Here is a 21,600-nt window from a genome sequence, read left to right on the forward strand (position 1 = left end):
CCTGGGGCACAAACACAGGGGGGTTTGGTGGCCCCTGTGCTGAGCCCCACATGGTTCCTCCGAGTCCAAAGGAAAAGGAAGGGACAAACCTGTTGGTGCAGATGATGGCACAGTCTGGGCCAGAGGGGTGGCTCCTCCTGGCCAGGGGCTGCTCCTCCTCTGCATCCAAGGAGTGGTCCCAGAAGTCCCCAAAGGCCAAGATTGTCTCCCCTGAGGTTTGGGTGGGAGCCCCCAGTGCCTCCCCCAGGGCAGGGAGTTCCACACTGGGGGATCTGACTCTGGCAGTCAGGGGGGATTTTGGAATGGTTGCTGGCCCATGGGCAGAGCTGAGCCCTCAGGTGGGTGTGGAGGTGCCAAGGACTCCCTGCAGGGCAGTTCTCCCAGCTCCTCTGCCAGGCTTCTTTCCCAGCCAGCTCCCAGCCTGAGGGCTCAGCTGTGCCCTGGGCAGCTGCTGCCAATGGGCCCTTGGGAACAGTTGCTGGGCAATGAATGGAGGGTTTGGAATGCACAGCTTTGGGCACCCCCACACAGGGACAAACTGGGCCCACCTGATGAACTGGGACAGCCCCTCAGTGTCTCCCCCCAACCCATCCACTGGCAAGAAGGTCCCATGAAGCTCTGCAGCCACAGCCAGGGAGAAGAGGGACCCCACAAATAACAAAAGGGATGTGTTGAGCTCATTCCACCCTGAAACTCCACCTGAATTCCACCTGTGACCTCAGTAGGGGGAAAATCACCATTGTTGGTTACACTCAAGCACCAACACTCTACCAGCCCTTTCTCATGCTCCTCACTCTCTCCTGACCTTCCAGACACCTGGAACTCTCTGCATTTCCCAAAGATCCCATTCCCCTCTTCCCTGCTGCATCTTTTAACTCCAAAAATGATTATATTTTCTCACTGTTTTTTATGGAAGTGTCACTGTCTCCAAGACATTCAGTGACACTTCACACTCTCACTGCAAAAGTGCTTCAAATGTTCTGAGGGGCTTTGAGGTGCCAACAGGATTTAGTTGACAACACAATAATAAATCCAGCCCCAGCTAAGACTTGTAATGAACAGAAAAGGTCTGTCTGGTTCCCTTCACCTCTTGGGTCACCCCTGGGATGTCTCTTTGCTGCTGCTTTGTTGCCTTCTAAACAAGTAGTTGATAAAATCTGTGAGATTTTATAAAGATTTTAGGAAGATTTTATGAAGATTTTATAAAGATTTTAGAAAGATTTTAAAAAGATTTTTGCAGAATAGGACTAAGATAAGAATGTAAATGATATAATAATATTATAAGAATGTAATTTATAAGATCTGCATCTCTGCAGTGGAAAACAAAGAGAGTTTATTTTTGCACCTTTCTAAGAGTTTTTTTGTGTGTGAATTATGGCCCAAAAATCCAATAAAAATGTGGATGTTTTAATGTATATGAAAGCTCCTCCACAGCACTCTGGGAGTGGAAACAGCCCTGGTATGATCCTTAATTACCTGCATCATCCTTAATTACCTGCATCATCCTTAATTACCTGCATGGTCACTGGGAAATTATTCTGAGAGAGAATTGGAGCCAAAGTTCTGCTGTTGGTGCAGAGCAGATCCAAGCTGGGATGGTTCTCCCCATCCAGACTCTCATCTTCCCACCAGAGCTGAACCATCCAGAGTCCTCTGCCCAAAGAATTCCCTCCCCTTGGAGAACATGTGAGAGGATGCAGAGTGAGCCCATGTGGGCTGTGACCAAAAGGGACAGGAAAATGCCCTGTAGAACCTCCAAGTGTCATCGTGAACGTGGCACCAACACCCCCCCAAGTGCAGCTCCAAAGGCATCCCTTGGAATTCCATCCCCAGAATTCACAACACCATCCAGCTTTTTATTTTAACTTTCCAATGTGATGAATGACTCTTGGACCAAGTCTTGAAGCTTCAGCTCCAGCTGGAAAAATATTAAAAATATTGATTTATTGTGGCTTCTTGTGTGAAGTCCTGCTGAGCTTGACCTGCTGAGCTGCTGCCACTGTGGTCACCTGGGCCAGAAGGTTTAGGTGGGTTGTTTCTCTACAAAACTTTAGAGGGAAAAAAAACCAGGTTTTTGCCATTTTGAAGATTTAAAAAACCTAAAAAAAAAAAAAAAAAACAAAAAAAAAAAAAACAACAAAACCATGGGGACTGCCAGGCAGAGGATGGCTGTGAAATCCACCTGCAGGCACAAGGACACCAGCTCTGACTTGGTAAAAGAATTAAATAAACCTTCCTGAGCTTGGAAGAAGGACAGGAAATGGATCTGGGGTCTAAATCACTGTCACTTGTTAAATCTGCTCAGGGCTGTGTCCTCAGCTGATGCCACTTAAAGTCCTGTACACCCAGATTAAGTTGCAGTAATTGAAGAGGAGGATCTTTAATTAAGCAGAAAATCAGGCTCATAAAACTGCTCCTCTAGACCTGCCTTAGCCAAGGCTTGTCTTCACACCTGATGGTGCCCTCCAAAGGCTCAGGCCCTAAATTAAAAACTTCCCCTGCCTTTTCTAACGAGCTTTTAACGCTGCTGTAAAAATCCTTTGCTAATCAGCAGCTTCTGCTCTCAAAGTGGGTTAAATTGAGGACCTCAGGAAGGTGTTTGACCCTCTCCTGCCCCAGCAGGGGGCGGGGGGTGGAAGGCAGAGGTCCCTTCTCTGCTCCTTTCAGGAGGGTTTGGAGGGTAATCCATCAAATCTCTTGTTCCTCTGTGCCTCAGAGCAGAGTCTTTCCTCCACAGGCTGGAATTTCCCTTCAGCCCTTCATCACACCCAGCCTGGAGGGAACATCTCAAAGAGCTTCTCGGCCTCTTGTGGTGCTGGAACAAACCCCCTCCTTCTTCTGAGGCAGGAAATCCTGAGGAAGGGAAGTTCTGGTCAGCTGGGGGTTGGTCTCTTCTCCCAGGCACTCAGCAATAGGACAAGGGGGCACGATGGGCTCAAGCTCTGCCAGGGGAAATTGAAGTTGGAGATCAGGAAGAAATTCTTTGCAGAGAGAGTGCTCAGGGATTGGAATGGGCTGCCCAGAGAGGGGGTGGATTCCCCATCCCTGGAGGTTTTTCAGCTGAGCTTGGCCGTGGCACTGAGTGCCATGATCTGGTAAAGGGACTGGAGTTGGCCCAAGGGTTGGACTTGATGATCTGGGAGGTCTTTTCCAACCCAATCCATTCCATGATTCTGTGATTCTGTCCCACAAAACCCACTGGAGATAAAGGTCCCCCACCATGGGGGGACCTGCAAGTGCCACCAGGGAGATGATGGCAGAGCTCTGACATCTGGTAGAGCCTGACCCAGCCTGAGCTCAGGAGGGAGGAGGTTGGGACACCCAAATTTGGCAGGTTTGGGCTCTTCCCACCCAGCTGCACCATGTCCTGGACTCTCTGATGGAGGGACCTCTCTGCAGAAGGACGGGGATGGACCACCATGGTCTGCTGAGCAGATCAAGGTCTTTCCCCTGGAATCACAAGGATGTGGACCTTGATTGGATTATGAGCCACCAACACAGGGTCTCAAGTGTGTTTGTCCTGCCATGAAAAGCAGCACCAACAGCCCAGAGAGCTTCTTAGAGGATGAAAACAAGAATGGATGAAGCCATTAGAGCCAAAGGCAAATTAAAGCATTAGATCTCAAAGGGCCTCTTGTTTTTCCATCTTCTCCTTGAATTCCTTTTCATTGTGTCCTTAATTTCCCCACATCAGGTTATAGCCTGGGCATTACCCAGCAGGTGCCAGTCCCACCTGGGCACCTCTTGCTCCCCCTGCACAGGGGAAGATGTGCTGAGAGGATGGGGAGAGTTATATCAGCAGAGACCTTTCATTTTCCCAGCACCTCAACATTAATCTGGATATGAGACAGGGGATTGCAAAAATATAACCCAAAATTAAAGCTGGTGGGGTGTGCTAATGAATGAGATAGTGCTGACCCAGGGCCTTTCTCCCTTTCTGGATAATTACAGAGGAATAACTGTATAAATCTGGGCTGGATTTCCTGCCCTCTTTTCCCTTGGAAATGGATGGCTCTGCTGTGTTTCTCTTCTCCAGGCTGGAGGATTGTTTTAATTTAAATGCAGCTTTGCAGCACTTTGCTGCTGGAGCAAAGGAGAATTAATAACAAAAAAAAGGAAGAAGGAGGAAAAAAAAAGAAACCAACAGAAGTGAGGAGTGAACCTTTGAGTTAACTTGGTGGTTGATCAGAGGGGTTGGTCCTGTGGCTGAACCACAATTTGTTCCAGCTCCTGCCAAAGGTTTGGGATTTTCTCACTTAAAATCCCAGAATGGTTTGGTTGGAAGGGACTTGAAAGATCATCTTGATCTTGTTGCACCCCCTGCCATGGGCAGGGGCACCTTCCACCAGCCCAGGGTGCTCCAACCTGGCCTTGGACACTCCCAGGGCTGGGGCAGCCACAGCTTCTCTGCCCAACCTGTGCCAGGGCCTGCCCACCCTCCCAGCCAACAATTCCTTCCCAATATCCCACCTAACCTGCCCTCTGGCAGTGGGAAGCCATTCCCCTTGTCCTGTCTCTCCATCCCTTGTCCCAAGACCCTCTCCAGCTCTCCTGGAGCCCCTTCAGGCCCTGGAAGGGGCTCTCAGGTGTCCCTGGTCCCTTCTCTTCTCCAGGTGACCCTCCCAGCTCTCCCAGAGGGGCTCCAGCCCAGCAGCATCTCCAGGGCCTCCTCTGGGCTCCTCCAGCAGCTCCACATCCCTTGGATGTTGTTCCCCAGGGCTGAGGCAGCTCTGCAGGTGGGGCTGAGGTTGAGAGGGACAATTCCCTCCCTTGACTCTTGTTTTGGCTTTCTCTGGTTTAAATTGGAGGGGCAGGACGTTGAGAGATTCTCTCACTTTGTGATTCGAGGATATTTTTTTAGTGGGGGCTTTTTTGTTCCTCTGTTGTTCACCTGAGCTTTAAAGAGGGTTCACAGCCCCTTCCCTGGACCAAGCAGGAGAAGACAGGACTTTCCCCAGGGCTGCTGCAACTGGGGCTGTCCCACAGTGATGGTAAATCCAAAAGGTACTTGGGTTTTTTCTTATTTTCTTCTGGAATTTCATACTGATACTTGTTCCTTTAATATCAATGTCAGGTGAGATGGGATCCAACACCTCCCTTGTCCTGGTGTCCCTCACAAGATGTTTCATCCCTGCATTAACTATAATATGTTCAATATATTTTAATACATATTATATATTTCATCTTCTTATTTTAGCCCAGCTTTGATAGTGATCTCAGCCCCTCCTGACCTCAATATATCCCTCAAACCTAATAAAGAAAAAATTTGGGCTCCCTGCCATGTTCCTTATTAAAACTAAAAATTACTGATGTTGCTCTGCAGCCCTTTCTCTCCTCTTGGAACACCTTGTGCCACCTGGAGAAACCTTTTGGTCCCAGGGGGAGAAGAACACCTTGTGCCACCTGGAGAAACCTTTTGGTCCCAGTAGGAACACAACACCTTTGTGCTACTTGGAGAAACCTTTTGGTCTCAGGAGGGACACAACACCTTGTGCCACCTGGAGAAACCTTTGGGTCCCAGGAGGGAGAAGAACACGGAGAAACCTTTTGGTCCCAGGGACAAGAACACCTTGTGCTACTTGGAGAAACCTTTTGGTCCCAGGAGGAACACAACACCTTGTGCTACTTGGAGAAACCTTTTGGTCCCAGGAGGGACACAACACCTTGTGCTACTTGGAGAAACCTTTTGGTCCCAGGAGGGAGAAGAACACCTTGTGCCACCTGGAGAAACCTTTTGGTCCCAGGAGGGAGAAGAACACCTTGTGCCACCTGGAGAAACCTTTTGGTCCCAGGAGGGAGAAGAACATCTTGTGCCACCTGGAGAAACCTTTTGGTCCCAGGAGGGAGAAGAACATCTTGTGCCACCTGGAGAAACCTTTTGGTCCCAGGAGGGAGAAGAACACCTTGTGCCACCTGGAGAAACCTTTTGGTCCCAGGAGGGAGAAGAACATCTTGTGCCACCTGGAGAAACCTTTTGGTCCCAGGAGGGAGAAGAACACCTTGTGCCACCTGGAGAAACCTTTTGGTCCCAGGAGGGAGAAGAACACCTTGTGCCACCTGGGGAAACCTTTTGGTCCCAGGGGGGAGAAGAACACCTTGTGCTACTTGGAGAAACCTTTTGGTCCCAGGAGGGAGAAGAACACCTTGTGCCACCTGGAGAAACCTTTTGGTCCCAGGAGGGACACAACACCTTGTGCTACTTGGAGAAACCTTTTGGTCCCAGGAGGGACACAACACCTTGTGCCACCTGGGGAAACCTTTTGGTCCCAGGGGGGAGAACAACTTCAGCTCATTCTGGTGGGCACCAAAAGGGATGTGTTTGTGGGATGAGGACTGGAGCCTGTTCCTATGGCAGGGGGGAAACTTCAGCTCATTCTGGTGGGCACCAAAAGGGATGTGTCTCTGGGACAATGACTGCAGCCTGTTCCATGGCAGGGGAACAACTTCAGCTCATTCTGGTGGGCACCAAAAGGGATGTGTTTGTGGGACAATGACTGGAGCCTGTTCCCATGGCAGGGGAACAACTTCAGCTCATTCTGGTGGGCACCAAACAGGTTGAGTCTGTGGGTGAGGACTCGAACCTGTGGCCATGGCAGGGGGGAAACTTCAGCTCATTCTGATGGACACCAAAAGGGATGTGTCTCTGGGACAATGACTGCAGCCTGTTCCATGGCGGGGGAACAACTTCAGCTCATTCTGATGGGCAACAAAAGGGATGTGTCTGTGGGATGAGGACTGGAGCCTGTTCCGTGGCAGGGGGGAAACTTCAGCTCATTCTGGTGGGCACCAAAAGTGATGTGTCTGTGGGTGAGGACTCGAACCTGTTCCCATGGCAGGGGAACAACTTCAGCTCATTCTGGTGGGCACCAAACAGGATGTGTCTGTGGGATGAGGACTCGAACCTGTTCCCATGGCGGGGGAACAACTTCAGCTCATTCTGATGGGCACCAAAAGTGACGTGTTTGTGGAACAATGACTGGAGCCTGTCCCATGGCAGGGGAGAAATTTCAGCTCATTCTGATGGGCACCAAAAGGGATGTTTGTGGCATGAGGACTGTACCCTGTTCCCATGAAAGGGAGAAACTTCAGCTCCACCTGCCTGAGCTTTTCAGGTTCACGGAGGGGTTTGTGTGCGTGATGCTCTTGAGAAGGACCATCCTGCAGGCTCTGCACCCAAGGCCATGGCTCAAGGCAAGTCCATTATGGGTGGCCTGAACTCCCTGCTTCGGGGTCAGGGCAGAGCCCAGGAAAGCCCAGTGTGGGCACTTTGTGGAGGCCTCAAGCTCTGCTCATCTCCAGATTCAGCATCACTCCAACAAAACCCAATTAGTGCTGTTCTAATTCTGAATACAAAGTGCCAACGAGGGGCCTTAATGCAGTTTGGAGCAACCACTTTAAATTTACACCTGTAATTCATTTAAATTTTTAAGGTGCTTAAAAGCTTCTCCTGCACATCATTTGTGACTTCTCCCCCTCATCTTGGGTGATGTGGCTGCTGGAAAAGGTTGGCCACAGGTTGTTCTTGCTGTGCTGTCAACTTTTATTTAAATTGCTTTAGGGGGTTTTCTTGATTTCTTTTTTTTTTTTCCTTTTCTTTTTTTTTTTTTTTTTTGAGTTTAAAGTTTCTCATTAAAGCAAAATGAAGTGTTAACGTTCCTGGGGCTGAGAAAACTTCTTGTATGTACATATACATCTGAAAGGGCTGCAAATCCCTACGAGCAGGAGATCACCATTTCTTGAAGTGTTTGATTCTAAGCTTATTTCTTGAGTGTGAGAAGCATATCCAGGTTTTCTGAAGGCAGAAAGGCTCCCCTAAAATGGGCTTTTTAGCTGCCTCAGAGATGAAACTTCTATTTTCATGCCCTGAAAGGATTAGGAAGAGTCTTAAAACAAAACAAATCCTTTCACAGGCTTCTGTTCTCTTCCCAAACTTCCCATCTAATCAATATGGGCAGACTGTGCTTAATTAATGACATTGAACCAGAGAGTCGGGGTCATGCCAGCCTGGGTGGCAACTCTGGGAGGGGAACTTATGGCATGGTTTGGGTTGGAAGGGAACTCAAACTCATCCAGTACCACCCCTGCCACGGGCAGGGACACCTCCCACTCTCCCAGGTTGTTCCAACCTGGGTTTGGACAATTCCAGGGCTGGGACAGTCACACCTTCTGCTCTTGAGAGGCATCACAGCTCCAACTCCACTCCTAAACCAACACCCAGAGGCTGCAATTTCCCTTTTTCCACCAATATTCCCCCTACAGCTGAAATTCCTGCTCTGAAACAGCCCAAACCTCTTTGCTGGGTTTCCAAGAGCCCCTGGAGGATGGAAGGATGAGTGTTTGAACAAGGAAAAGCTCCTTGGGATCCATCAAGAAGCTGCTGAGCTGCAGTTCTGTGCTGACAAGATAAAGTGTGGGACACCTTTCCCAGAGAACCTGCAAAGGGTCCCTTGTGTTCTTCCCTCTGAAATTGGGGTTCCTTGGTCCTCATGGAGAATAACAGCCCACCAGCAAGGAAGACCCCATGGAGGGAAGGAATGCCCAGGGCTAAGGACTCAAAGGGGCTGCATCTGGGCTACTTTGGAGGGGAGGAAAGTAAAAAAAAAAAGATCTAAATGCAAAATCCAGGCATGGAAACAACTCCTGTCCTGCTGCTAAAGCTCTCCAGGCTGGAAAGGGTCTTCTGATCCACCAACCTGCTTTGATCCAAAGCCTTCTCCAGAAGTGAAAGCTTCCCCTCTTCTTTCCTTTCTTCCAGCCAAATGTGTCAGATCCTGTTGAATATTTTTCTTCCACTCCTCTTTCTGAAGGGATTTATCTACTTAAAAGCCACATTGTCTTATTTACTCCAGAAAAGGACATTTCCTCTAAAGACAAATGAGAAGGGAAGGAAGACCAAGGTGAAAAATCTCTTCCTTTTCCCCTTCTTAGAGGCCTCCATTTCTCTTTAGCCCCTTGAGGGGCTGCTTTTTCCCTGTCTGACCCCTCAGACTGAGGCTCCTGGTGCCAGAACTCTGCCTTTCCACACATCAGGAGGGAACAGCAAAGAGATCTCTCCATCTCCCTCCCTAAAATGAGCAGCAGTTTAAGTTGCACATAAAATTAATCTGATTGCATTTTAGGGAGAGGGTTGTAATAAACAAGGCTGGGAGTGTTTACAAACCTCCCTGCAAGGTAATTATGTTTTTCAACTTGAGTTGAGAGCTCCAGGAGTGGCTGGTCCAGTGGCAGCTTTATTATAGTCAGCAAGGCCTAATGACCAGGGAGCAGATTGTAAAATGGGGGAGAGTTTTATGGGTGGTGGTGCAGGTGAAGGTTCTGCAGCAGGGAGGTCTCAGTCTTGGCTGCTCCACGTCCTCAGGGAGGAGGCAAAGGCTTGGCCAGGGGTCAGAAATGAGGGGAAGGAGGAGAGGCAGCTCTGCTGCTCCAGCCTGAGCTTCATTGCCTGGGGACAGGGGAGCAGCTCTGGGGGTGGATTTGACCTTCAGGGCTCTCCTGGTTCAGCAACTGAGACCACTGTGTGGGTGTGCCCAAAGCTGTGCACTCCAAACCCTCCATTCATTGCCCAGCAACTGTTCCCAAGGGCCCATTGGCAGCAGCTGCCCAGGGCACAGCTGAGCCCTCAGGCTGGGAGCTGGCTGGGAAAGAAGCCTGGCAGAGGAGCTGGGAGAACTGCCCTGCAGGGAGTCCTTGGCACCTCCACACCCACCTGAGGGCTCAGCTCTGCCCATGGGCCAGCAACCATTCCAAAATCCCCCCTGACTGCCAGAGTCAGATCCCCCAGTGTGGAACTCCCTGCCCTGGGGGAGGCACTGGGGGCATCCACCCAAACCTGAGGGGAGACAATCTTGGCCTTTGGGGACTTCTGGGACCACTCATTGGATGCAGAGGAGGAGCAGCCCCTGGCCAGGAGGAGCCACCACTCTGGCCCAGACTGTGCCATCATCTGCACCAACAGGTTTGTCCCTTCCTTTGCCTTTGGACTCGGGGGAACCACGTGGGGCTCAGCACAGGGGCCACCAAACCCCCCTGTGTTTGTGCCCCAGGGGGCTGGGTTAGACTGCTGGGTTTGAGGTTAAACCCAATTTCTCTTTGTGCCATTGCATTGATTGTAAAGTTGTTATTAAATTGTAACTCTGATTTATAATCTCTTTTGTGTTGGGTTCATTTCTCCTGCTGGTTTCCCTTTAAACCAGCACAAGGTCACTTTGGGATGGTTTCATCTCCTGGGTGACTTTGTGGACTGTGGAGCTGGACTGTGCTGGTGCTTTCAGATCCATCCCAGAGGGTGTTCCATGGGCTAAGCTCCCAGCCCTGGGCAGCCCATGGAAACACCCTGAGGTTCCACCATCTCCTCTCACAGATGACACTCAAGACACAACCAGTTTCCTCCAGTATGGTCATGACTTTTTGGGGCAAATCACACCAGTTTGGCCCTTCAGGTTGGAAATGGGCAGGATTGGATCACCACCTCAGTGACCACACCACGATGGGCAGGTTGAAGCTGGACATGGTGCTCTGTGTGTGTGGCTTGGAGCAATTCTCTTCCAGAATTTCCAGGAGAAAAACTGTGCCAGGAAGCAGAAATTGGCTCTTCCTGTCTGGCCTCTGAGCACCCACAGAGATGATTATTCCAGTCTGACCAGTAACAAGACAGCTCAGGAAAGGGCAGACCCACAAGCAAGGAAATGTTCAGATGTTTCCTACAACATCCCGAGAGCTGCTGGAAGAGAAACAAAGATCCACACCCAGGGATTGAGGTGGAATTCAAGCTACAAAAACACACACACACAAAGTGCTGCTTTGCTGCCTTTTATTTTTCTTCTAATGAGTGTTAATAATCAGGTGGTGGAAAATCACAAAGGTTTTGTTCCTCTAGTGTGAAAATAGGGAGCAATTAAGGCTGCTCAAAGTTGCCATGGTGGCAGAAAGAAGGTGGCTTGGGGAGGAGAGATGTTTTTGCAGCCTAATCTCAGGAATTTCTTCTTCATTGCTTTAATTGTGCAGGGCTGGGACAGGGAGGAAGCCCCAGGAGCATCTCCAGTGTTGTCCTGTTTGTTGGGGCTGGGGGTTAGGTGGGATATTGGGAAGGGATTGTCCCCTGTGAGGGTGGGCAGGCCTGGCACAGGTTGGGCAGAGCAGCTGTGGCTGTCCCATCCCTGGGAGTGTCCAAGGCCAGGTTGGACAGGGCTTGGAGCACCCTGAGCTGGTGGGAGGTGTCACTGCCCGTGGTGAGGAGTCAAATCACATGGACTTGGAGTCCCTTCCAACCCAAACCATTCTCTGATGTTTTCTCCCAAGCTTTCTACCAAAGGACTTCTCCACCACAACCTCCAGCCACAACCATTTGTTACAGAATTGGTGGATTTAGGGAGCAATTTCTGCAGCAGACATGAAAACTGGAGCTATTTTTCAGGCCTGAATTCCCCAAACCTGGATCCTCCTGGAAAGGTTTGAGGAGCTCCAGAGTTTCCTTTCCCTCCTGCAGGAGCAGTGCAGATAAGCCTTGAACTGCAACCTGCCTCTGCTTTTGTGAATTTTTCCTCTCTCTGAGCTGTTTTCAAGGCATCAGATTCCTCTGGGTGGAGTCTGTGTTAATTAAAAGAAGCTAATTGCCAAGGAGCTTTCACAGGAGCTGGTTGAGGTCTCTGAGCTGACTCAGGGGATGGGGAGTGAAGGGCTTTGAGTCATGTGGAACCCTCACATCCAGGTTTTGCTGTGAAATACCTCCCCTGCCAAACTGGGAATTCAGCAAATTGGCTTCAGCACTGGCTGCCAGGCCCTCATCATCCTCCTGCAGAGCAGATTTGGTGACAGGGTGGACTTCAGAGCTTGACTGAGTCAAGCTGGGCTGGGCAGGCCCCTCCAGTCATGTTAAGACAAGTGTTAACAGCAGGTCAGAAGAATTGCCCTCTCAGCCACCCTTATTTCTCTCAATTAACTGGCTGGGTCTTAAAAATGAAGCTCTAAAATTCCCCAAACCAGGCAAGGAAATTCCCTTTCCAGGAGGATCCAACTTTTGTGATCTCCCTCCTGAGAGACAGCTCTGCTTTTTGTAGCTGTTGCAGGAACCCCTTCCATGACTCACTAAATCCACCATCTCTGGGGGGTAGTTGTAGCTGTGGTGGGGAAGTTCCTCAGGGGAACACATGGGATGAAGTTTGAGATGGAAGAGGCTCTAAGGCCATCCAGTCCCACCCCCTGCCATGGGCAGGGACACCTTCCAATGTCTCAGGTTGCTCCAACAGGGCCTTGGACTCTTGGATGAGGCAGCCACAGCTTCTCTGGGCAATCTGTGCCAGGGCCTGCCCACCCTCCCAGGGGATGATTCACAGAATCATAGAATGGATTGGATTGGAAAAGACCTCCCAGATCATCAAGTCCAACCCTTGGGCCAACTCCAGTCCCTTTACCAGATCATGGCACTCAGTGCCACGGCCAAGCTCAGCTGAAAAACCTCCAGGGATGGGGAATCCACCCCCTCTCTGGGCAGCCCATTCCAATCCCTGAGCACTCTCTCTGCAAAGAATTTCTTTCTGCTCTCCAACTTCAATTTCCCCTGGCAGAGCTTGAGCCCATCGTGCCCCCTTGTCCTATTGCTGAGTGCCTGGGAGAAGAGACCAACCCCCAGCTGGCCAGAACTTCCCTTCAGGCAGTTCCAGACAGTGCTGAGGTCACCTCTGAGCCTCCTCTTCTCCAGGCTGAACACCCCCAGCTCCCTCAGCCTCTCCCCACAGCTCTTGTGCTCCAGTCCCTTCTCCAGCCTCGTTCCTCTTCTCTTCTCACTTGGGTTGGAAGAGACCTCTGAGATCATCAACCCTTGATCCAACCCCACTGGGATCACTCTGGCACTCTGTGCCCTGGGCTGGTGATCACAGTGGGGCTGGATCAAGACATGTTGGATTCTCTGTCCCTGGAGGTGTTTCAGAGGACACTCAGTGCCACATCCAGTCCCTTCTCCAGCCTCGTTGCTCTTCTCTGGCCCCGCTCCAGCCCCTCAATATTCCTCCCCACTGTCCCATCTAAACCCATTTTCTTTCAGTTTGAAGCCATTCCCCTTGTCCTGTCCCTCCATACCCTCTAACAAAGGCCCTGCAGTGATTCCATCCCACTGATCTCCTGAGGAACGTTGGCTTGTTTTCCCCCAGAGCTGCTTCCCTGCCCTCCAGAGCCCCTGATGGTGCCAGAGAGCAGGTCAGAATGACTGAAATCACCCAAAATTGCCCCAAACAGCCACTGTTCCTGCAAAAAGGCTTTTTGAAGGTCCTGGCTCTCAGTGTTTGAAGCTGTCTCAGCACACCAAGCCCCACCCCAGGGATGCTCTGAGAAGCCACAGCCCCCGTTTGCTGCTGTGGGTTGTGGTGCTGAATTCAAGGGGGTGCAGAGCCCAAGTGACCCCACCCCCTGAATGCCCTGGGTCCCCCTGGCATCACCTCTTCCCCCTGGAAATGCCCAGGGGGCAGCAGGGGCAGCATTGGATGGGCAGAGCTCTGATGGATCTGGAAACAGAGAGGAGAGAGTGCTCTGGGTCCTTTTGTTTCCTGCTAGAGAATAAACCATTGGGATAAAATAACATTATTCAGCTCACTGGGAAGGAGAGAAGGGAGGGAGGGAGGGAGGGAGGGAGGGAGGGAGGGAGGGAGGGAGGGAGGGAAGAAGGGAGGGAAGAAGGGAGGGAGAGAGGGAGGGAGGAAGAGGAGAGAGAGAGGAGGGAAGGAGAGGAGAGAAGGGAGGAGATGGAGGGAGGGAAGGGGGATGGAAGAAGGGATGGAGGGAGGGAGGGATGAAGGGAAGAAAGGAAGAAGGGAGGGAAGAAGGGAGGGAGAGAGGGAGGGAGGGAGGAAGAGGAGAGAGATAGGGAGAGGAGGGAAGGAGAGGAGAGAGGGAGAGAAGGGATAAGAGGGAGGGAGGGAGGGAGGGAGGGAGGGAGGGAGGGAGGGAGGGAGGGAGGGGAAGGAAGGAGAGGAAGGAAGGAGAGAAAGGAAGGAGGGAGGGAGAGGAAGGAAGGAGGGAGAGGAGGAAGGCATTAAACTCACATTACCACCTCCCACCTCAGCAGACCAAGTCGCAGGAGCAAGAGGAGCTGGATTTGCTGTTCCTCCACCCCTTCAGGTGTTTAATGCAGCTGAATCCCCTCATCTCCCAGCTCTGGCAGGGAGTGAAGAGGCTGAGCCTCCCCAGGGCCCTGTGCAGGTCCCTCAGGTGGTCTTTGCTGAGCTCTGAGCTGGCAGAGCAGTGACGAGCTGGGCTCTTCAATTCCTGCCAACCTTTGCCAAGGGGCAGGGTTTGTGTGCCCTCACATCTGGTTTGGTTTCTTTGGCTCCTCCTATTTGTCCTCGGGCATCTCCCAGCTGTGGGTGCTGCCCTCCTGTCTGAAGATGGCACTGCAACCTCTCCCAAGCCCAATCCCCTGGACTGGCATCCCTTCCAGCCCTAAAGACACCGAGAGCTGAACCCACAGAGACACCAAGCTGGGGTGCCAGGGCGGTGCTTGGGCATGAGCTGGGCAGAACTTGCCTCCCTTCAGAAGGAAGGGCAGAGCAGGAGGTTGCAGATAAAGCTGGAGAATTGTGAATTCAGCTCCCTCCTCCTTCTCCTCCCTGGTGCTGTGCCAGGGGCCAAATCTGCCACAGGAACAAACTGGCACCGTTGCCCTGGCTCTGCTGCCCGTGTCTCTTGGCTTCAAATGCCAAAGGGATGTGCTGGCAGAGAGGCAAAGAAAGGAAATTCCCCCAAGCTGAGATGTTTGAACTGCCAGAATTCAAAGACTGTGGTTTGACTGGGCAGTGCAGGCAGGAGAGAGGGGGGGGGGGGGGGAAGAGTCGTGAAAAATGCAGATAAATGTTGAAAACCAAAGAGAAAAGAAGGGAAGTGGATGTGAAAAACGCAGGTAAATGTCAAAATCCAAAGAGAAAAGCAGAGAAATGGATGTGCTGGGTGGGTGTTTGGGTGATGTCAGGGGTGTGGGGCTTGTGCTACATGGGCATGGGCAGGGAAGTGGCACAGGAGGGGAGAAATCTGGGGAGAAATGGGCAAAGGCAAAGGCAAAGCTGCTGCTGTTCTGCTGTTCTTTGCACACACAGCTCTGCCCACCCTCCTCTCCTCCCACCTGGGCTGGGCTGAGTGGCTGGTTGGGGGCCCAGGGAGCTCCTGCCCTGCCAACACCTTGCTCTCCTGCCCACACAAACCCACTGGTACCTTGGCATAGAAACCTGTGTGGCTGGACCTGCCCCAGTGTGTGCCAGGGGCCTCCTCCCTCCTCCACCCTCTGTGCATCCCGAATTTTCCTGAGGGTTCCTGGGGCTTGGAGAACTCTGTGCCAAGGGGGGCACCCCAGAACGCTCACACATCCCACTGGAGCAGCACAGCAAGGCCACCAGCCGGGCCCTGGAGGGCCTGGCACTGCTGGTAGTGGGCAGGGGGATGTGGAAAGGGCAAAGCTGGAGGTTGGACTCCAGCCCTGGCACCTCTGGTGAGCTGCACTGGCAAAGGGATTGGAAGGTTGCAGGGAGAGAACTTGGCACAGACCCCAGCTCGGGTTTGTTCCTGACCTCCCTGCCTTGGTTTCCTTTGCCCATTGTGTCCTGGGCACTTTGGTGCCACCCTGTGTTCCTCCAGAGCTGGGCAAAGCTCTCCATGGAATGGGAGCCTTCCTGGAGCAGTGGCTGCCCACAGCCTGCCCAGCAGCACAGCTGGGCATGTGTCCTCACAGCTGGATCTGTGCCCTCATATCTGTGCCCTCCCAGCTGTTCCTGTGCCCTCACAGCTGTTTCTGTGCCATCACAGCTGTGCCTGTGCCCTCACAGCTGTTTCTGTGCCATCACAGCTGTGCCTGTGCCCTCACAGCTCTACCTGTGCCCTCCCAGCTGTTTCTGTGCCATCACAGCTGTTTCTGTGCCCTCACAGCTGTGCCTGTGCCCTCACAGCTCTACCTGTGCCCTCACAGCTCTATCTGTGCCATCACAGCTCTATCTGTGCCCTCACAGCTGGGCTGTGCCCTCACAGCTCTACCTGTGCCCTCACAGCTCTATCTGTGCCCTCACAGCTGTTTCTGTGCCCTCACAGCTCTACCTGTGCCCTCACAGCTGTATCTGTGCCATCACAGCTGTGCCTGTGCCCTCACAGCTGTATCTGTGCCATCACAGCTGTATCTGTGCCATCACAGCTGGATCTGTGCCATCACAGCTGTATCTGTGCCCTCACAGCTGTTTCTGTGCCCTCACAGCTGTATCTGTGCCATCACAGCTCTACCTGTGCCATCACAGCTGTTTCTGTGCCATCACAGCTGTGCTTGTGCCCTCACAGCTGTATCTGTGCCCTCACAGCTCTACCTGTGCCCTCACAGCTGTTTCTGTGCCCTCACAGCTGTATCTGTGCCATCACAGCTCTACCTGTGCCATCACAGCTGTGCTTGTGCCCTCACAACTGTATCTGTGCCCTCACAGCTCTATTTGTGCCATCACAGCTGTGCCTGTGCCATCACAGCTGTACCTGAGCCCTCCCAGCTGTACCTGAGCCCTCCCAGCTGCTCCTGTGCCCTCCCAGCTGGTCCTGTGCCCTCCCACCTGTACCTGTGCCCCCCCAGCTGTACCTGAGCCCTCCCAGCTGCTCCTGTGCCCTCCCAGCTGCTCCTGTGCCCTCCCACCTGTTCCTGTGCCCCCCCCAGCTGTACCTGTGCCCTACCACCTGTTCCTGTGCCCCCCCCAGCTGTACCTGAGCCCTCCCACCTGTACCTGTGCCCTTCCAGCTGTTCCTGTGCCCTCCCACATGTTCCTGTACCCTCCCAGCTGTATCTGTGCCTTCCCACCTCTTCCTGTGCCCTCCCAGCTGGTCCTGTGCCCTCCCACCTGGTCCTGTGCCCTCCCAGCTGTTCCATGCCCTCCCAGTTGTACCCATGCCCTCCCACCTGGTCCTGTGCCCTCCCAGTTTTCCCACAGCTCAGGAGAACACCCCCACTTTCCCTCCATGGCCTCAGCCCTCGGTGCATCCTTTGCCCTGGGCCCTTCCACCCCCATTCTTGGCCCCAGCTGTGTGGCACCTCTGGCCCAGGTGCTGCTGCTCCTCTGCCACCCCAGCCAGGGCATCTCCCCCACACCAGACAATCTCAACAGCCAATAAATTGACTCCAAGTTTTGCCTTGAGCAGCTGCAAATGAAAGCAGGGAAGGAGAGAAGGCAAACACTGGTTAAAAACAAGTTGTAACCTCCGTTGCAGAAGGGCCAGGCTGTCATCAGAACATCTCCTGCCATGCTCTGCTTCTCCTCCACAGAGCAAACAATTCTGTCCTCGCTTTGGAATGGAAACACCTGAACTTTGTGGCCTCAGCTTGGGGGAAAAAAAAAATAAAGAAATTGCAGGTTCGTTCTGGGCAGGAACAGGCGATTTTGCTCTGAGAGAGAACTGGTAAATGTCAGTCATGGGCCTGGGGTGGCCCCAGGTTTGGGAAGGTCTGGGGGGTTGTTTTGGCAGGATAATCACAAGGCTTAATTCCTAGACCAGTGGGAGATCTGTGGGACAGGTGGGAGAGAGAGAAATCCCATGGGAATTCTGCTCCCTGGGTGTGGTGGAATGGAGGAGTTGGAGGTTGGACTGTCCCCTGAGTGGTGGGAGAGAGAGAAATCCCATGGGAATTCTGCTCCCTGGGCAGGTGGGACAGAGAGAAATCCCATGGGAATTCTGCTCTCTGGGTGTGGTGGAATGGGGGTCTGGAGGTGGGACTGTCCCCTCAGTGGTGGAAGAGAGAGAAATCCCATGGGAATTCTGCTCACTGGATGGGGTGGAATGGAGGGTTGGAGGTAGAACTGTCCCCTCAGTGGTGGGACAGAGAGAAATCCCATGGGAATTCTGCTCACTGGATGGGGTGGAATGGAGGGTTGGAGGTAGAACTGTCCCCTCAGTGGTGGGACAGAGAGAAATCCCATGGGAATTCTGCTCCCTGGGTGTGGTGGAATGGAGGAGTTGGAGGTGGGACTGTCCCCTGAGTGGTGGGAGAGAGAGAAATCCCATGGGAATTCTGCTCCCTGGGCAGGTGGGACAGAGAGAAATCCCATGGGAATTCTGCTCTCTGGGTGTGGTGGAATGGGGGTCTGGAGGTGGGACTGTCCCCTCAGTGGTGGGAGAGAGAGAAATCCCACGGGAATTCTGCTCACTGGTGGGGTGGAATGGGGGTCTGAAGGTGGGACTGTCCCCTCAGTGGTGGTGGGATGGGAGAGAGAGAAATCCCATGGGAATTCTGCTCTCTGGGTGTGGTGGAATGGGGGTCTGGAGGTGGGACTGTCCCCTCAGTGGTGGGAGAGAGAGAAATCCCATGGGAATTCTGCTCACTGGGTGGGGTGGAATGAGGGTCTGAAGGTGGGACTGTCCCCTCAGTGGTGGGACAGAGAGAAATCCCATGGGAATTCTGCTCACTGGATGGGGTGGAATGGAGGGTTGGAGGTGGGACTGTCCCCTCAGTGGTGGGGTGGGAGAGAGAGAAATCCCATGGGAATTCTGCTCCCTGGGTGTGGTGGAATGGAGGAGTTGGAGGTAGAACTGTCCCCTCAGTGGTGGGACAGAGAGAAATCCCATGGGAATTCTGCTCACTGGATGGGGTGGAATGGAGGGTTGGAGGTAGAACTGTCCCCTCAGTGGTGGGACAGAGAGAAATCCCATGGGAATTCTGCTCACTGGTGGGGTGGAATGGGGGTCTGAAGGTGGGACTGTCCCCTCAGTGGTGGTGGGATGGGAGAGAGAGAAATCCCATGGGAATTCTGCTCCCTGGATGGGGTGGATTGGAGGAGTTGGAGGTGGCACTTTCCCCTCAGTGGTGGGGCTGAACTGGAGCAAAGGGATGTCCAACTGGACATTTCCATCTGCCAATATAAAGGCTGTGAACTCTCCACCAATTCTGCTTTGGGAGGCAAAGTTAATTTAGCAAACTGAAGTTTCTTTAGCAAACTGAATTTCCTTTAGCAAACTGAAGGATCTTTAGCTCCCCTCACCAAAGGGAACTGTGAGATGGTGGTTCCTTCTGCCATCCTTTCACCCCTCCCTCTCCAGCAGGACAGAGGACTTGTCTCAGTGGAGATGCTCTTGCAATCAGAGCTGCTCCTCTCAAGTGATTAGGAAGAATTATCCCCCATTGGTTTGTTTTAGTCACTGCAGACCTGAGTATTTCTCTTTCCTTCCAAGCCATTGATTTGAACTCCAGACATGACGTTTGTGGTGGCATCTGAATTCTCCTCCTGGCTCCATCATTCTTCTGCTGAGACATCCCTCACTCATCCTCCTTACTGGATATTTAGCCCTGATGATTTCCAGGGCTCTGTCAGCCCTGGGGGTGGAATTACAGCTTCGGGTGGCTGAGTTGGAGCCACAAAGAGACTCTGCACTGACAAGGGGACAAAGCTTTGGGCTGGTTTAAAGAGAAACCAGCAGGAGAAACAAACCCAGCACAAAAGAGATGATAAGTCAGAGGTACAATTTAATAACAATAATACAATCAATGCAATGGCACAAAGAGAAATTGGGTTTAACCCCCAAGCCCAGCAGTCTAACCCAGCCCCCTGGGGCACAAACACAGGGGGGTTTGGTGGCCCCTGTGCTGAGCCCCACGTGGTTCCGGCGAGTCCAAAGGAAAAGGAAGGGACAAACCTGTTGGTGCAGATGATGGCACAGTCTGGGCCAGAGTGGTGGCTCCTCCTGGCCAGGGGCTGCTCCTCCTCTGCATCCAATGAGTGGTCCCAGAAGTCCCCAAAGGCCAAGATTGTCTCCCCTCAGGTTTGGGTGGGAGCCCCCAGTGCCTCCCCCAGGGCAGGGAGTTCCACACTGGGGGATCTGACTCTGGCAGTCAGGGGGGATTTTGGAATGGTTGCTGGCCCATGGGCAGAGCTGAGCCCTCAGGTGGGTGTGGAGGTGCCAAGGACTCCCTGCAGGGCAGTTCTCCCAGCTCCTCTGCCAGGCTTCTTTCCCAGCCAGCTCCCAGCCTGAGGGCTCAGCTGTGCCCTGGGCAGCTGCTGCCAATGGGCCATTGGGAACAGTTGCTGGGCAATGAATGGAGGGTTTGGAATGCACAGCTTTGGGCACACCCACACAGTGGTCCTGGTTTTTGAACCAGGCCAGCCTAATTTCACATCTTTCCAAACACACCTCAGCTCACCCCACACCCCCTTTAACAGCCTCCTCCACCCCACCCCAGCTCTTTGCCTGCTTCAGTATTTCCCTTTGGACAGAGAAGGTTGGAAATTCACCTTCAGGAAATCACTGAAGGCTTTAAATCCAAAGCAGAGGAATCAGCTGCTGCTGCTGCTTGTGGCCTTAAATCCTGCAGGCAGGAATTGCTGGGACCCTCAGCCAGGGCTGGGGTTGGGATTGGGATCCAGAAATCTGTGCTGTCACATCAGACAACGTGGGGAAATGATGCCATGGGAGTCCCCAGGGCTCAAGGGGTAGGAATTTATTTAGCCTGCAAGAAAGAGGGTTTGAACCACGACAGACTCACAGCAAGAAAACTGTCTTTTTACTTCAGGTTCAGCTTTGTTTGATGTGGAGGCACCTCTGGGGGAAATTCCTACTGTCACAGCAACCTCAGATAAATCAGAGTGTGCAGAAAGGAGGGAGGGAAGGAATATTTTTTTCCCCCTGTTTTGCACTGTTAGGGAAGCAAAGAGCTCTGGAGTTCCCTTTCATGTTTTTGAATCGGAGATCAGGCCTTGGTTTGGGGTTTTTTTGAGGAAACATCGATGTGCTCACTCGCCCTGTGGCTTCAGGTTCAGACATGCACCCAGGAAAATCCATTTTCCAACGTGAAGTGACACATCTGGGGGCAGTTGGATGCTCTGTCTTGTTCTGGGATGTGCTCGTGCAAATAAGAGGTTTCCAACCTGGTCCACAACTCCTCCTGGTGCCAGGACAGGGCTAGTGGAGGACCTGGAGCTGCTGCTGGTCAATCCCAGCCCTTCCCAGCCCTTCCCAGCCCTCAGGAGATGCTCACCTTGGAGCTCTCACTGCCAGGACAGGGTATTGGAGGACCTGGAGCTGCTGCTGGTCAATCCCAGCCCTTCCCAGCCCTTCCCAGCTCTTCCCAGCCCTTCCCAGCCCTTCCCAGCCCTCAGGAGATGCTCACCTTGGAGCTCTCACTGCAAGGACAGGGTACTGGAGGACCTGGAGCTGCTGCTGGTCAATCCCAGCCCTTCCCAGCCCTTCCCAGCCCTTCCCAGCCCTTCCCAGCCCTTCCCAGCCCTCAGGAGATGCTCAGGTTGGAGCTCTCACTGCAATGGGACAGGGCTGGTGGAGGAGCTGGAGCTGCTGCTGGTCATCCAAGCCCTTCCCAGCCCTCAGGAGATGCTCACCTTGGAGCTCTCACTGCCAGGACAGGGTATTGGAGGACCTGGATCTGCTGCTGGTCAATCCCAGCCCTTCCCAGCCCTCAGGAGATGCTCAGGTTGGAGCTCTCACTGCAATGGGACAGGGCTAGTGGAGGACCTGGATCTGCTGCTGATCATCCAAGCCCTTCCTAGCGCTCAGGAAATGCTCAACTTGGAGCTCTCACTGCCAGGACAGGGCTAGTGGAGGACCTGGAGCTGCTGCTGATCATCCAAGCCCTTCCCAGCCCTCAGGAGATGC

This window comes from Pithys albifrons, chromosome 24, assembly GCF_047495875.1.
Source record: "Pithys albifrons albifrons isolate INPA30051 chromosome 24, PitAlb_v1, whole genome shotgun sequence".
Taxonomy (NCBI): domain Eukaryota; kingdom Metazoa; phylum Chordata; class Aves; order Passeriformes; family Thamnophilidae; genus Pithys; species Pithys albifrons.